Source organism: Salvelinus fontinalis, chromosome 33 (genome assembly GCF_029448725.1).
Source record: "Salvelinus fontinalis isolate EN_2023a chromosome 33, ASM2944872v1, whole genome shotgun sequence".
Classification (NCBI taxonomy): domain Eukaryota; kingdom Metazoa; phylum Chordata; class Actinopteri; order Salmoniformes; family Salmonidae; genus Salvelinus; species Salvelinus fontinalis.
In genome coordinates this window covers 13,163,076-13,175,792 of record NC_074697.1, presented here as the reverse complement: position 1 = coordinate 13,175,792, position 12,717 = coordinate 13,163,076, and the positions used below count along the sequence as shown (strand labels likewise).

General features: G+C 56.7%; 1 protein-coding gene across 2 annotated transcripts in view; it reads right to left on the bottom strand.

The window, feature by feature from the left end:
• The window catches only part of bcl9l (bcl9 like), a 305,409-nt gene that overhangs the window by 204,483 nt on the left and 88,209 nt on the right, over positions 1-12,717 (bottom strand). The window lies entirely within an intron of this gene.

Below are 12,717 nucleotides of genomic sequence, written 5' to 3'. Positions count from 1 at the left end.
AGTCTCTCTCCCTGTCCCTGTATCAGCCCAGTCTCTCTCCCTGTCCCTGTATCAGCCCAGTCTCTCTCCCTGTCCCTGTATCAGCCCAGTCTCTCTCCCTGTCCCTGTATCAGCCCAGTCTCTCTCCCTGTCCTGTATCAGCCCAGTCTCTCTCCCTGTATCAGCCCAGTCTCTCTCCCTGTATCAGCCCAGTCTCTCTCCCTGTATCAGCCCAGTCTCTCTCCCTGTATCAGCCCAGTCTCTCTCCCTGTATCAGCCCAGTCTCTCTCCCTGTCCTGTATCAGCCCAGTCTCTCTCCCTGTCCTGTATCAGCCCAGTCTCTCTCCCTGTATCAGCCCAGTATCTCTCCCTGTATCAGCCCAGTCTCTCTCCCTGTATCAGCCCAGTCGCTCTCCCTGTATCAGCCCAGTCTCTCTCCCTGTATAAGCCCAGTCTCTCTCCCTGTATCAGCCCAGTCTCTCTCCCTGTATCAGCCCAGTCTCTCTCCCTGTATCAGCCCAGTCTCTTTCCCTGTATCAGCCCAGTCTCTCTCCCTGTATCAGCCCAGTCTCTCTCCCTGTATCAGCCCAGTCTCTCTCCCTGTCCCTGTATCAGCCCAGTCTCTCTCCCTGTCCCTGTATCAGCCCAGTCTCTCTCCCTGTATCAGCCCAGTCTCTCTCCCTGTCCTGTTTCAGCCCAGTCTCTCTCCCTGTATCAGCCCAGTCTCTCTCCCTGTATCAGCCCAGTCTCTCTCCCTGTATCAGCCCAGTCTCTCTCCCTGTATCAGCCCAGTCTCTCTCCCTGTATCAGCCCAGTCTCTCTCCCTGTATCAGCCCAGTCTCTCTCCCTGTATCAGCCCAGTCTCTCTCCCTGTATCAGCCCAGTCTCTCTCCCTGTATCAGCCCAGTCTCTCTCCCTGTCCTGTATCAGCCCAGTCTCTCTCCCTGTCCTGTATCAGCCCAGTCTCTCTCCCTGTATCAGCCCAGTCTCTCTCCCTGTATCAGCCCAGTATCTCTCACTGTCCTGTATCAGCCCAGTCTCTCTCCCTGTATCAGCCCAGTCTCTCTCCCTGTATCAGCCCAGTCTCTCTCCCTGTATCAGCCCAGTATCTCTCACTGTCCTGTATCAGCCCAGTCTCTCTCCCTGTCCCTGTATCAGCCCAGTCTCTCTCCCTGTCCTGTATCAGCCCAGTCTCTCTCCCTGTCCCTGTATCAGCCCAGTCTCTCTCCCTGTATCAGCCCAGTCTCTCTCCCTGTCCTGTATCAGCCCAGTCTCTCTCCCTGTATCAGCCCAGTCTCTCTCCCTGTATCAGCCCAGTCTCTCTCCCTGTATCAGCCCAGTCTCTCTCCCTGTCCTGTATCAGCCCAGTCTCTCTCCCTGTATCAGCCCAGTCTCTCTCCCTGTCCTGTATCAGCCCAGTCTCTCTCCCTGTCCTGTATCAGCCCAGTCTCTCTCCCTGTCCTGTATCAGCCCAGTCTCTCTCCCTGTCCTGTATCAGCCCAGTCTCTCTCCCTGTCCCTGTATCAGCCCAGTCTCTCTCCCTGTCCTGTATCAGCCCAGTCTCTCTCCCTGTCCCTGTATCAGCCCAGTCTCTCTCCCTGTATCAGCCCAGTCTCTCTCCCTGTATCAGCCCAGTCTCTCTCCCTGTATCAGCCCAGTCTCTCTCCCTGTCCTGTATCAGCCCAGTCTCTCTCCCTGTCCTGTATCAGCCCAGTCTCTCTCCCTGTCCTGTATCAGCCCAGTCTCTCTCCTTGTCCTGTATCAGCCCAGTCTCTCTCCCTGTCCTGTATCAGCCCAGTCTCTCTCCCTGTCCTGTATCAGCCCAGTCTCTCTCCCTGTCCCTGTATCAGCCCAGTCTCTCTCCCTGTCCTGTATCAGCCCAGTCTCTCTCCCTGTATCAGCCCAGTCTCTCTCCCTGTATCAGCCCAGTCTCTCTCCCTGTCCTGTATCAGCCCAGTCTCTCTCCCTGTCCCTGTATCAGCCCAGTCTCTCTCCCTGTATCAGCCCAGTCTCTCTCCCTGTCCTGTATCAGCCCAGTCTCTCTCCCTGTCCCTGTATCAGCCCAGTCTCTCTCCCTGTCCTGTATCAGCCCAGTCTCTCTCCCTGTATCAGCCCAGTCTCTCTCCCTGTATCAGCCCAGTCTCTCTCCCTGTCCGGTATCAGCCCAGTCTCTCTCCCTGTATCAGCCCAGTCTCTCTCCCTGTCCTGTATCAGCCCAGTCTCTCTCCCTGTCCTGTATCAGCCCAGTCTCTCTCCCTGTCCTGTATCAGCCCAGTCTCTCTCCCTGTATCAGCCCAGTCTCTCTCCCTGTCCTGTATCAGCCCAGTCTCTCTCCCTGTATCAGCCCAGTCTCTCTCCCTGCCCTGTATCAGCCCAGTCTCTCTCCCTGTCCTGTATCAGCCCAGTCTCTCTCCCTCTCCCTGTATCAGCCCAGTCTCTCTCCCTGTATCAGCCCAGTCTCTCTCCCTGTATCAGCCCAGTCTCTCTCCCTGTATCAGCCCAGTCTCTCTCCCTGTCCCTGTATCAGCCCAGTCTCTCTCCCTGTCCTGTATCAGCCCAGTCTCTCTCCCTGTCCCTGTATCAGCCCAGTCTCTCTCCCTGTCCCTGTATCAGCCCAGTCTCTCTCCCTGTATCAGCCCAGTCTCTCTCCCTGTCCTGTATCAGCCCAGTCTCTCTCCCTGTCCCTGTATCAGCCCAGTCTCTCTCCCTGTCCTGTATCAGCCCAGTCTCTCTCCCTGTATCAGCCCAGTCTCTCTCCCTGTATCAGCCCAGTCTCTCTCCCTGTCCTGTATCAGCCCAGTCTCTCTCCCTGTCCTGTATCAGCCCAGTCTCTCTCCCTGTCCTGTATCAGCCCAGTCTCTCTCCCTGTCCTGTATCAGCCCAGTCTCTCTCCCTGTCCTTGTATCAGCCCAGTCTCTCTCCCTGTCCTTGTATCAGCCCAGTCTCTCTCCCTGTCCTGTATCAGCCCAGTCTCTCTCCCTGTATCAGCCCAGTCTCTCTCCCTGTCCCTGTATCAGCCCAGTCTCTCTCCCTGTCCTGTATCAGCCCAGTCTCTCTCCCTGTCCCTGTATCAGCCCAGTCTCTCTCCCTGTCCCTGTATCAGCCCAGTCTCTCTCCCTGTCCTGTATCAGCCCAGTCTCTCTCCCTGTCCTGTATCAGCCCAGTATCTCTCCCTGTCCTGTATCAGCCCAGTCTTTCTCCCTGTATCAGCCCAGTATCTCTCCCTGTCCTGTATCAGCCCAGTCTCTCTCCCTGTATCAGCCCAGTCTCTCTCCCTGTCCTGTATCAGCCCAGTCTCTCTCCCTGTCCTGTATCAGCCCAGTCTCTCTCCCTGTCCTGTATCAGCCCAGTCTCTCTCCCTGTCCTGTATCAGCCCAGTCTCTCTCCCTGTCCCTGTATCAGCCCAGTCTCTCTCCCTGTCCTTGTATCAGCCCAGTCTCTCTCCCTGTCCTTGTATCAGCCCAGTCTCTCTCCCTGTCCTGTATCAGCCCAGTCTCTCTCCCTGTATCAGCCCAGTCTCTCTCCCTGTCCCTGTATCAGCCCAGTCTCTCTCCCTGTCCTGTATCAGCCCAGTCTCTCTCCCTGTCCTGTATCAGCCCAGTCTCTCTCCCTGTCCCTGTATCAGCCCAGTCTCTCTCCCTGTCCTGTATCAGCCCAGTCTCTCTCCCTGTATCAGCCCAGTCTCTCTCCCTGTATCAGCCCAGTCTCTCTCCCTGTCCTGTATCAGCCCAGTCTCTCTCCCTGTCCCTGTATCAGCCCAGTCTCTCTCCCTGTATCAGCCCAGTCTCTCTCCCTGTCCTGTATCAGCCCAGTCTCTCTCCCTGTCCCTGTATCAGCCCAGTCTCTCTCCCTGTCCTGTATCAGCCCAGTCTCTCTCCCTGTATCAGCCCAGTCTCTCTCCCTGTATCAGCCCAGTCTCTCTCCCTGTCCGGTATCAGCCCAGTCTCTCTCCCTGTATCAGCCCAGTCTCTCTCCCTGTCCTGTATCAGCCCAGTCTCTCTCCCTGTCCTGTATCAGCCCAGTCTCTCTCCCTGTCCTGTATCAGCCCAGTCTCTCTCCCTGTATCAGCCCAGTCTCTCTCCCTGTCCTGTATCAGCCCAGTCTCTCTCCCTGTATCAGCCCAGTCTCTCTCCCTGCCCTGTATCAGCCCAGTCTCTCTCCCTGTCCTGTATCAGCCCAGTCTCTCTCCCTCTCCCTGTATCAGCCCAGTCTCTCTCCCTGTATCAGCCCAGTCTCTCTCCCTGTATCAGCCCAGTCTCTCTCCCTGTATCAGCCCAGTCTCTCTCCCTGTCCCTGTATCAGCCCAGTCTCTCTCCCTGTCCTGTATCAGCCCAGTCTCTCTCCCTGTCCCTGTATCAGCCCAGTCTCTCTCCCTGTCCCTGTATCAGCCCAGTCTCTCTCCCTGTATCAGCCCAGTCTCTCTCCCTGTCCTGTATCAGCCCAGTCTCTCTCCCTGTCCCTGTATCAGCCCAGTCTCTCTCCCTGTCCTGTATCAGCCCAGTCTCTCTCCCTGTATCAGCCCAGTCTCTCTCCCTGTATCAGCCCAGTCTCTCTCCCTGTCCTGTATCAGCCCAGTCTCTCTCCCTGTCCTGTATCAGCCCAGTCTCTCTCCCTGTCCTGTATCAGCCCAGTCTCTCTCCCTGTCCTGTATCAGCCCAGTCTCTCTCCCTGTCCTTGTATCAGCCCAGTCTCTCTCCCTGTCCTTGTATCAGCCCAGTCTCTCTCCCTGTCCTGTATCAGCCCAGTCTCTCTCCCTGTATCAGCCCAGTCTCTCTCCCTGTCCCTGTATCAGCCCAGTCTCTCTCCCTGTATCAGCCCAGTCTCTCTCCCTGTCCTGTATCAGCCCAGTCTCTCTCCCTGTCCTGTATCAGCCCAGTCTCTCTCCCTGTATCAGCCCAGTCTCTCTCCCTGTATCAGCCCAGTATCTCTCACTGTCCTGTATCAGCCCAGTCTCTCTCCCTGTATCAGCCCAGTCTCTCTCCCTGTATCAGCCCAGTCTCTCTCCCTGTATCAGCCCAGTATCTCTCACTGTCCTGTATCAGCCCAGTCTCTCTCCCTGTCCCTGTATCAGCCCAGTCTCTCTCCCTGTCCTGTATCAGCCCAGTCTCTCTCCCTGTCCCTGTATCAGCCCAGTCTCTCTCCCTGTATCAGCCCAGTCTCTCTCCCTGTCCTGTATCAGCCCAGTCTCTCTCCCTGTATCAGCCCAGTCTCTCTCCCTGTATCAGCCCAGTCTCTCTCCCTGTATCAGCCCAGTCTCTCTCCCTGTCCTGTATCAGCCCAGTCTCTCTCCCTGTATCAGCCCAGTCTCTCTCCCTGTCCTGTATCAGCCCAGTCTCTCTCCCTGTCCTGTATCAGCCCAGTCTCTCTCCCTGTCCTGTATCAGCCCAGTCTCTCTCCCTGTCCTGTATCAGCCCAGTCTCTCTCCCTGTCCCTGTATCAGCCCAGTCTCTCTCCCTGTCCTGTATCAGCCCAGTCTCTCTCCCTGTCCCTGTATCAGCCCAGTCTCTCTCCCTGTATCAGCCCAGTCTCTCTCCCTGTATCAGCCCAGTCTCTCTCCCTGTATCAGCCCAGTCTCTCTCCCTGTCCTGTATCAGCCCAGTCTCTCTCCCTGTCCTGTATCAGCCCAGTCTCTCTCCCTGTCCTGTATCAGCCCAGTCTCTCTCCTTGTCCTGTATCAGCCCAGTCTCTCTCCCTGTCCTGTATCAGCCCAGTCTCTCTCCCTGTCCTGTATCAGCCCAGTCTCTCTCCCTGTCCCTGTATCAGCCCAGTCTCTCTCCCTGTCCTGTATCAGCCCAGTCTCTCTCCCTGTATCAGCCCAGTCTCTCTCCCTGTATCAGCCCAGTCTCTCTCCCTGTCCTGTATCAGCCCAGTCTCTCTCCCTGTCCCTGTATCAGCCCAGTCTCTCTCCCTGTATCAGCCCAGTCTCTCTCCCTGTCCTGTATCAGCCCAGTCTCTCTCCCTGTCCCTGTATCAGCCCAGTCTCTCTCCCTGTCCTGTATCAGCCCAGTCTCTCTCCCTGTATCAGCCCAGTCTCTCTCCCTGTATCAGCCCAGTCTCTCTCCCTGTCCGGTATCAGCCCAGTCTCTCTCCCTGTATCAGCCCAGTCTCTCTCCCTGTCCTGTATCAGCCCAGTCTCTCTCCCTGTCCTGTATCAGCCCAGTCTCTCTCCCTGTCCTGTATCAGCCCAGTCTCTCTCCCTGTATCAGCCCAGTCTCTCTCCCTGTCCTGTATCAGCCCAGTCTCTCTCCCTGTATCAGCCCAGTCTCTCTCCCTGCCCTGTATCAGCCCAGTCTCTCTCCCTGTCCTGTATCAGCCCAGTCTCTCTCCCTCTCCCTGTATCAGCCCAGTCTCTCTCCCTGTATCAGCCCAGTCTCTCTCCCTGTATCAGCCCAGTCTCTCTCCCTGTATCAGCCCAGTCTCTCTCCCTGTCCCTGTATCAGCCCAGTCTCTCTCCCTGTCCTGTATCAGCCCAGTCTCTCTCCCTGTCCCTGTATCAGCCCAGTCTCTCTCCCTGTCCCTGTATCAGCCCAGTCTCTCTCCCTGTATCAGCCCAGTCTCTCTCCCTGTCCTGTATCAGCCCAGTCTCTCTCCCTGTCCCTGTATCAGCCCAGTCTCTCTCCCTGTCCTGTATCAGCCCAGTCTCTCTCCCTGTATCAGCCCAGTCTCTCTCCCTGTATCAGCCCAGTCTCTCTCCCTGTCCTGTATCAGCCCAGTCTCTCTCCCTGTCCTGTATCAGCCCAGTCTCTCTCCCTGTCCTGTATCAGCCCAGTCTCTCTCCCTGTCCTGTATCAGCCCAGTCTCTCTCCCTGTCCTTGTATCAGCCCAGTCTCTCTCCCTGTCCTTGTATCAGCCCAGTCTCTCTCCCTGTCCTGTATCAGCCCAGTCTCTCTCCCTGTATCAGCCCAGTCTCTCTCCCTGTCCCTGTATCAGCCCAGTCTCTCTCCCTGTCCTGTATCAGCCCAGTCTCTCTCCCTGTCCCTGTATCAGCCCAGTCTCTCTCCCTGTCCCTGTATCAGCCCAGTCTCTCTCCCTGTCCTGTATCAGCCCAGTCTCTCTCCCTGTCCTGTATCAGCCCAGTATCTCTCCCTGTCCTGTATCAGCCCAGTCTTTCTCCCTGTATCAGCCCAGTATCTCTCCCTGTCCTGTATCAGCCCAGTCTCTCTCCCTGTATCAGCCCAGTCTCTCTCCCTGTCCTGTATCAGCCCAGTCTCTCTCCCTGTCCTGTATCAGCCCAGTCTCTCTCCCTGTCCGGTATCAGCCAAGTCTCTCTCCCTGTCCCTGTATCAGCCCAGTCTCTCTCCCTGTCCTGTATCAGCCCAGTCTCTCTCCCTGTCCTGTATCAGCCCAGTCTCTCTCACTGTCCCTGTATCAGCCCAGTCTCTCTCCCTGTATCAGCCCAGTCTCTCTCCCTGTCCCTGTATCAGCCCAGTCTCTCTCCCTGTCCCTGTATCAGCCCAGTCTCTCTCCCTGTCCCTGTATCAGCCCAGTCTCTCTCCCTGTAGCAGCCCAGTCTCTCTCCCTGTCCTGTATCAGCCCAGTCTCTCTCCCTGTATCAGCCCAGTCTCTCTCCCTGTCCTGTATCAGCCCAGTCTCTCTCCCTGTCCTGTACCAGCCCAGTCTCTCTCCCTGTCCTGTATCAGCCCAGTCTCTCTCCCTGTCCTGTATCAGCCCAGTCTCTCTCCCTGTCCTGTATCAGCCCAGTCTCTCTCCCTGTCCCTGTATCAGCCCAGTCTCTCTCCCTGTTCTGTATCAGCCCAGTCTCTCTCCCTGTATCAGCCCAGTCTCTCTCCCTGTCCTGTATCAGCCCAGTCTCTCTCCCTGTCCTGTATCAGCCCAGTCTCTCTCCCTGTCCTGTATCAGCCCAGTCTCTCTCCCTGTCCCTGTATCAGCCCAGTCTCTCTCCCTGTCCCTGTATCAGCCCAGTCTCTCTCCCTGTCCTGTATCAGCCCAGTCTCTCTCCCTGTCCTGTATCAGCCCAGTCTCTCTCCCTGTATCAGCCCAGTCTCTCTCCCTGTATCAGCCCAGTCTCTCTCCCTGTATCAGCCCAGTCTCTCTCCCTGTATCAGCCCAGTCTCTCTCCCTGTATCAGCCCAGTCTCTCTCCCTGTCCTGTATCAGCCCAGTCTCTCTCCCTGTATCAGCCCAGTATCTCTCCCTGTCCGGTACCAGCCCAGCCCAATCACTGAAGCTGGAGACTCATATCTCCCTCACTAACAGAGATACTTAGCTTCTCTACAGGTTGTCTGGGGCAGTCATTAAATAATGAGTAACTTCATTAATGGTTTTGGGAAACAGCTCTGCGATTTACCAATGTTCCTACGAAGGTCCTAACGTTAAACAGAGCCTTAAGACGCCTTTGACAAACTGTCTCTATTATCAAGGAGAGGCCTTGTCTTCAACCTCTCCCCACACAGAGCAGATCAGTGAGTTCATTCTGTTGGTCAAACACTAGATGGCGCCAAAACCCATGACAAGCCACAACACTATGGTGAGACTTTGCCTGTCATGATATTTGCCATTGGTACGGTAGAAAAACTGTAGATTTTGGGCTTTAGTAGGGGTTGTACCTATGGGGGGGTTAGTAGGGGTTGGGCCTAGGGGGGGGGGGGGGGGTTAGTAGGGGTTGGGCCTAGGGGGGTTGGTAGGGGTTGGGCCTAGGGGCTGGTTCAGTAGGGGTTGGGCCTAGGGGGGGTTCAGTAGGGCCTAGGGGGGTTTTCAGTAGGGCCTAGGGGGGTTTCAGTAGGGCCTAGGGGGTTCAGTAGGGCCTAGGGGGGTTTCAGTAGAACCTACAGGAGTTTTAGTAGGGCCTAGGGGGATTCACTAGGGCCTAAGGGGGTTTCAGTAGGGCCTACAGGAGTTTTAGTAGGGCCTAGGGAGATTCACTAGGGCCTAGGGGGGTTTCAGTAGGGCCTACAGGAGTTTTAGTAGGGCCTAGGGGGATTTCAGTAGAGGCTAGGGTGTTCAGTAGGGCCTAGGAGGGCTTCAGTAGAGCCTAGGGGGATTCAGTAGGGCCTAGGGGGTTCAGTAGGGCCTAGGGGGTTCAGTAGGGCATAGGGTGGTATCAGTAGGGCCTAGGGGGGTTTCAGTAGGGCCTATGAAGAATTCAGTAGGACCTAGGGGGGTTTCAGTAGGGCATAGGGGGGATCTGTAGGGCCTAGGGGGGTTTCAGTAGAGCCTAGGGGGGTTTTAGTAGAGCCTAGGGGGGTTTCAGTAGAGCCTAGGGGGGTTTCAGTAGATTCTAGGGGGGTTTCAGTAGATTCTAGGGGGGTTTCAGTAGGGCCTAGGGGGGTTTCAGTAGGGTCTAGGGGGGTTTCAGTAGGGCCTAGGAGGGTTTCAGTAGGGCCTATGAAGAATTCAGTAGGACCTAGGGGGGTTTCAGTAGGGCCTAGGAGGGTTTCAGTAGGGCCTAGGGGGGTTTCAGTAGGGCCTAGGAGGGTTTCAGTAGGGCCTAGGAGGGTTTCAGTAGGGCCTAGGGGGGTTTCAGTAGGGCCTAGGGGGGTCTCAGTAGGGCCTAGGGGTGTTTCAGTAGGGCCTAGGAGGGTTTCAGTAGGTTCTAGGGGGGTTTCAGTAGGGCCCAGTAGGGTTTCAGTAGGGCCTAGGGGGGTTTCAATAGGGCCTAGGGGGGTTTCAGTAGGGCCTAGGGGGGTTTCAGTAGGGCCTAGGAGGGTTTCAGTAGGGCCTAGGCGGGTTTCAGTAGGGCCTAGGCGGGTTTCAGTAGGGCCTAGGGGGGTTTCAGTAGGGCCTAGGGGGGTTTCAGTAGGGCCTAGGGGGGTTTCAGTAGGGCCTAGGAGGGTTTCAGTAGGGCCTAGGGGGGTTTCAGTAGGGCCTAAGAGGGTTTCAGTAGGTTCTAGGGGGGTTTCAGTAGGGCCTAGTAGGAATTCAGTAGGACCTAGGGGGGTTCAGTAGAGCCTAGGGTGGTATCAGTAGGGCCTAGGGTGGTTTCAGTAGGGCCTAGGGGGGTTTCAGTAGGGCCTAGGGGGATTCAGTAGAGCCTAGGGGGGTTTCAGTAGGGCCTAGGGTGGTTTCAGTAGGGCATAGGGGGGGGGAGGGGGGGGTTCAGTAGGGGCTAGGAGGAATTCAGTAGGGCATAGGGGGGGTTTCAGTAGGGCCTAGGGGGGTTTCAGTAGGTTCTAGGGGGGTTTCAGTAGGGCCTAGGAGGGTTTCAGTAGGGCCTATGAAGAATTCAGTAGGACCTAGGGGGGTTTCAGTAGGGCATAGGGGGTGTTTCAGTAGGGCCTAGGAGGGTTTCAGTAGGGCCTAGGAGGGTTTCAGTAGGGCCTAGGGGGGTTTCAGTAGGGCCTAGGAGGGTTTCAGTACGTTCTAGGAGGGTTTCAGTAGGGCCTAGGAGGAATTCAGTAGGGCCTAGGGGGGTTTCAGTAGAGCCTAGGGGGGTTTCAGAAGGGCCTAGGGGGGTTTCAGTAGAGCCTAGGGGGGTTTCAGAACGGCCTACAGGAGTTTCAGTAGGACCTAGGGGGATTCAGTAGGGCCTAGGGTGGTATCAGTAGGGCCTAGGGGGGTTTCAGTAGGGCCTAGGGGATTTTCAATAGGGCCTAGGGGGATTCAGTAGAGCCTAGGGGGGTTTCAGTAGGGCCTAGGGTGGTATCAGTAGGGCCTAGGAGGAATTCAGTAGGGCCTAGGGGGGTTTCAGTAGAGCCTAGGGGGGTTTCAGAAGGGCCTAGGGGGGTTTCAGTAGAGCCTAGGGGGGTTTCAGAAGGGCCTACAGGAGTTTCAGTAGGACTTAGGGGGATTCAGTAGGGCCTAGGGGGGTTTCAGTAGGCCCTAGGGGATTTTCAGTAGGGCCTAGGGGGATTCAGTAGAGCCTAGGGGGGTTTCAGTAGGGCCTAGGGTGGTATCAGTAGGGCCTAGGGTGGTATCAGTAGGGCCTAGGGTGGTATCAGTAGGGCCTAGGGTGGTATCAGTAGGGCATAGGAGGGCCTCAGTAGGGCCTAGGGGGGTTTCAGTAGGGCCTAGGGGGGTTTCAGTAGGGCCTAAGTAGATGGGTTTTTAGTAGGGCCTAAGGGGGGGGGAGGTTATGGACAGCAGTTCTGTCACAAAGACAGATTACTGGACACCCATTAAGTCCAGGAGTATCCTTGATCTGGGTCTGGTAACTGTTCCGTGAGGGGATGAGGCTACACACAGTGTCCCGTGAGGGTGTAGTCTACACGGTGTCCCGTGAGGGGTGTAGTCTACACGGTGTCCCGTGAGGGGTGTAGTCTACTCACAGTGTCCCGTGAGGGGTGTAGTCTACACGGTGTCCCGTGAGGGGTGTAGTCTACTCACAGTGTCCCGTGAGGGGTGTAGTCTACTCAGAGTGTCCCGTGAGGGGTGTGGTCTGCACGGTGTCCCGTGAGAGGTGTAGTCTACTCACAGTGTCCCGTGAGAGGTGTAGTCTACTCACAGTGACCCGTGAGGGGTGTAGTCTACTCCCAGTGTCCCGTGAGGGGTGTAGTCTACTCACGGTGTCCCGTGAGGGGTGTAGTCTACTCACAGTGTCCCGTAAGGGGTGTGGTCTACTCACAGTGTCCCGTGAGGGGTGTAGTCTACTCACAGTGTCCCGTGAGGGTGTAGTCTACTCACAGTGTCCCGTGAGGGGTGTAGTCTACTCAGAGTGTCCCGTGAGGGGTGTAGTCTACTCATAGTGTCCCGTGAGGGGTGTAGTCTACTCACAGTGTCCCGTAAGGGGTGTAGTCTACTCACAGTGTCCCGTAAGGGGTGTAGTCTACTCCCAGTGTCCCGTGAGGGGTGTAGTCTACTCACGGTGTCCCGTGAGGGGTGTAGTCTATTCCCAGTGTCCCGTGAGGGGTGTAGTCTACTCACAGTGTCCCGTGAGGGGTGTAGTCTACTCACAGTGTCCCGTAAGGGGTGTAGTCTACTCACAGTGTCCCGTGAGGGGTGTAGTCTACTCACAGTGTCCCGTGAGGGGTGTAGTCTACTCACAGTGTCCCGTGAGGGGTGTAGTCTACTCCCAGTGTCCCGTGAGGGGTGTAGTCTACTCACGGTGTCCCGTGAGGGGTGTAGTCTACTCACAGTGTCCCGTAAGGGGTGTGGTCTACTCACAGTGTCCCGTGAGGGGTGTAGTCTACTCACAGTGTCCCGTGAGGGTGTAGTCTACTCACAGTGTCCCGTGAGGGGTGTAGTCTACTCAGAGTGTCCCGTGAGGGGTGTAGTCTACTCATAGTGTCCCGTGAGGGGTGTAGTCTACTCACAGTGTCCCGTAAGGGGTGTAGTCTACTCACAGTGTCCCGTAAGGGGTGTAGTCTACTCCCAGTGTCCCGTGAGGGGTGTAGTCTACACGGTGTCCCGTCAGGGGTGTAGTCTACTCACAGTGTCCCGTAAGGGGTGTAGTCTACACGGTGTCCCGTCAGGGGTGTAGTCTACTCACAGTGTCCCGTAAGGGGTGTAGTCTACATGGTGTCCCGTGAGGGGTGTAGTCTACTCCCGGTGTCCCGTGAGGGGTGTAGTCTACTCCCGGTGTCCCGTGAGGGGTGTAGTCTACTCACAGTGTCCCGTGAGGGGTGTAGTCTACTCACGGTGTCCCGTGAGGGGTGTAGTCTACTCCCAGTGTCCCGTGAGGGGTGTAGTCTACTCACAGTGTCCCGTGAGGGGTGTAGTCTACACGGTGTCCCGTGAGGGGTGTAGTCTACTCCCGGTGTCCCGTGAGGGATGTAGTCTACTCACAGTGTCCCGTGAGGGGTGTAGTCTACTCCCAGTGTCCCGTGAGGGGTGTAGTCTACTC